The sequence below is a fragment of the Trachurus japonicus genome, chromosome 12 (genome assembly GCF_045865225.1).
Source record: "Trachurus japonicus isolate A0001 chromosome 12, Traja_1.0".
Lineage (NCBI taxonomy): Eukaryota > Metazoa > Chordata > Actinopteri > Carangiformes > Carangidae > Trachurus > Trachurus japonicus.
In genome coordinates, this window is record NC_140918.1 from 10,789,628 (window position 1) to 10,793,716 (window position 4,089).

The window sequence follows — 4,089 nt, forward strand, 5'->3', positions numbered from 1 at the left end:
GTCTCTAGTGTTGCTGCTGCTGCTTCTTCTCCTCTCGCGCTGGGGTGGTGGTGGTGGTGAGTGAGCGCGTGTTTCAACTTGTGTGCTGCTGTGCTGCGCAGGGGCGCTGGCTCGTGTGACGTCACCTAATCCTCTCCTCTAAACAAGGCCCCGCCCCCTCCCCTCCTTCTTTATAGCCCCTGAAAATAGACTGAAGGAAGGAGTACTACTATACAGAACAGTTACAGGCAAAGGGGGGAGTACTGTAGGAGGCTAGTCTACCAGTACCACCACAGAACAGGCGTAAAAGAGCATAGACTGGGACTGGAGAATGAGGAATAGCCTATACCAACCACAGCATAGACTGAGGAGCATTCAAAAAATAGGTCAAGGAGAAATTGAAAATAGACTAGTAGGGAGTACAGATGTATAACAAGTGCAATGCTCCAGTTTACTGAGAGTGCAACTGCTAACCCACTTTCGCTTTCATATACTAATGAAATGAGGGACTGTCCCCCTGTTTGTGGTATGGATTTATTTAGACATTATTTTGGCACCATGTACAAAAACAAAAAAAAAACAAGCAACAATGCAGAACTACTTTGTATCATTTGCATAGTGGGTACAAATTTGCAATCTATCAGATGATACAGATTTAGATTCAGTATGTTTTATTTGTCCCAGAAGGCAAATTCTGTTCTTACTGACTTAACAAGACAAACATGTATACATTCTCAGATAAGGGAGCACAGTTTGCGGCAAGTAGGGAATAAAAAAATTAAATACGCAAATACGCTAGAGTAAAATACCAACTTAAAGGAAAATAAAAACGGGTAAATAAGCAAAGTGCCTAGGTGTATTGCACAAGTTTGTTGCTCTCAACTAGAGTAAAGTGACTAAGTATATTGCAAATGGGAATCCTACTAACTCACCCACAGCCTCAAATATGGCCCCTCCAAACTTGTCCTTGCACACTTTGCATAGGTCGTACTGTATTTGTGTTTGTAAATTAGATGTAATTATGATAAGCAATTCAACACCAGAGTGAACTATGAGGACACTCAGAGAACACAGACCTCCCCCAAAGCCAATGTCAGCCAGTCTGAGGAGGAAAACAAATATAATTTGTTGTAAATGATCTGGATCTGTCCCGAAAATTGAATAACAGGGTTTTTCCCAAGTCCACGCCTCGTCCCTTTAACAAGTTTGGTGGAAATCAATTCTATACTTTTTGCACGATCCTCTTGACATTTAAATAGACACAGGTGGAAACATATCCTCTTTGGCAGAGGATGTTAGTGTCTTAAAACTTCAATAGCATTGAGCTGTCATTGCGTTTTGATTAAGCTATTTTATTAAGCTAAATTCCTATAGCAGGTGTTGGCCACGCCAGTGTTTCATAAGATTATATCGCAAAGAAGAGTTTTATGAATTCTTTTATAACTGAGGCCCTGTTTCCCAAATCATGGTGAAATGAATCACCTCTTTTTATAATGAGGACATCTAGAGCTCCACTGACAACTGGGAGTGTCACTTTTAAGACCAGCAAAGGCTTAGTGTTGACATTTCTGAGGCCTGGCATGTAAAATATTAGCATATGTATATTAATATTGCATCAAGTTTCTAAAAGGTTTCATTTGTTTTCAAATGAAAAATCTATTTATACATGCAGTTAGTTACACGTGTGTCTTTAATGACTATACAATCTGCCTGCTCGCATGTCCATTTCTTCTAATAGAAAATGATACTGGGAATAACACCCACAGATATTCGAGACCTCATCGTAAATCAGGATGAATAGAAAAAAGTTTTTGTTTTTATGTTATTACTGTTTATGATATCAGTGGTGCTAGGTAGTAAAAAAGTATTAAATTAAGTGTAAATCTCATCACAGTTCCAGTCAGGGCTTAAAACAATGATGTGTCTCTGATTTGATTAAATAAACAACCCAGTAAAGACAAAAAATTAAACTAAAGTCACTCCAGGACAGGGGTGAAAAGTGCATAAATCATAAGAGTAAGTATTTAACCTCATAATGCTTAGTGACATAACACATTCATTCATGAAGAATGTCCCCTTTCTCTGTCTCCTTCCCTCACATAAGCCTGTACCAGCAGCACCGCGCTTATGTTCAGCATGTGTCATGTGATAATCGTTATGCGATTTAGCGTGCACGCGCATGCACACGCCTCAGTGAGAACTACAGTAACAGGAGAGGAGAGGAGAGGAGAGGAGAGGAGAGAAGAGGAGGAGAGAGGAGGAGAGCTTTTAGCCATGTCATGGGTTTTGTGAGTCTGATTCAGTTCCATGAAATCATGAGACCTGGAAAGGGAAGAAACCACAAGACTTCTATTAGCTGCACAATCCAACTCTTCTCCTCCATTAAAAGGAAAAGTCTGAGTGGCAGGATGCTGAGATTTCAAGCAGTTAACAGGTTTCTGAAAGCTGCGCTGCACCCACACCCTGCAACAGAGTGAACTCACTAATCCACATTATACTTGGTTAAAACAACAACAACGGACACAATAGCTTTCTCAGTGGTTATTGTCTGTTTGGCAGATTATTCCCTCTTTTATTTCCAGGCTTTCGGGCTGTGACGGTTTAATCTGCACACTACATGTGATAACCACTCTGCAGCACAAGGGAAGAAAGTACAGTTCAGTAAAAGAGGGCGAGACAAGACATGGGTCTTATCTCTCAGACTTTACCCAGTGAGATCAGCTCTGATTCAGCCTCACAGCCAATCCCCTCATTTCACATTAAGTCCCTGAAAACACTGACAGTCACTTGGCAACGTGGTGGTGTGATGCTGTGGGGAAGGGCCTGGAGATAACCTGTTGTTTGGCCAGATACAATTTCAGCAGCTGATTCGATCACAGTGACACACAAATCGCTCCTGACTTAGTGGCTCTGTGATTCATTTAGAGGCCAGGAGTCAAGGACCATGACTCAGGGAGGGCTGATCAAGCAGTAATGTGATTAAATCACATCCTCCTCTGAACTGCAGATTCCTCATGGGTCAGCAGCTCCAAGTGGGCGAAAGGGAAGGAAGCAGCCGGTCCACCAGGATGCATTGTTGTTATATTTTTCCTCTGTGTCATGCACTTCCTCGTGAGCAGGAAAATAACGGCCCAGTAGCCTTAGGAGGAACTATTAGTCATTTAAATGTCCAAAGAGTAGACATTTAAATGTCCGACATTTACTGTTAAAGCTGCACCTTCAAGTCTGCTGCTGTTTTCTCTAATTACAGGAGTTAAACCTCAGAATTGCAACTTTTTCTGAGTTTATTTATTAGCAACAGGCTGTTGAACACCAGCTGCTTGTGGACGTGACTCATGGAGGACAGCCTGAGGAGAAGACTTGCATAAGAAGAAAACCTCAGCACAGGTTGGAGGAGCCGACGAGCTCACTCTGCCCTCTGCTGGTGGTCGGTGCTGTTAGACACATGACATGCACACACACTGTAGACAATAATAAAGGTGTGTGTACAGTGTGTGTGTGTGTGTGTGTGTGTGTGGTTTTATCTCATTAAAGTGCAACAGCTGCGACACTGTTGCTGACATCATGACATTGTCTACCTGCCAACTTGGAACTAGTTGCTAGGGAGTTCAAATGTTAAACAGGCTGATATGTCCTGTGCATATGTGAGGTCTGGACTGAATGAGGACACAAAATTGGGACAGCAAAGCATTTTTATAAAGCTGCATTTTATACTCCTACATCATAAAATATAATCTTATAATAAGTCTTTTATTCTGAAAAATTGTTTATTTTGTGAATACGGTTTTGAATTTCAAATAAATAAATAATATTTGGCACATTTTCACTTTTGTTGTTTTTTTAGTTCCACATTTTCTCACAGTGAATAAATAAATGTCAATGCTGTATTTTCTCATAGTGATAACAATAATGGCACCTTTCACAAACAAAATTATGCTTTATGCTAACAAAGACATGGCTGATGCCAGTAAAAAGAGTCTAAAACCTTTGCCCCATGTAAATAAAAATCCACTGTCCGCATAAACTTTGCATTTCCTGAAAGTCTGGGGTTTGTTATTTGGTCAAAGTCTAAACTTTAATGTCTTTAAAGCACAGGTGAGAACAAACTGT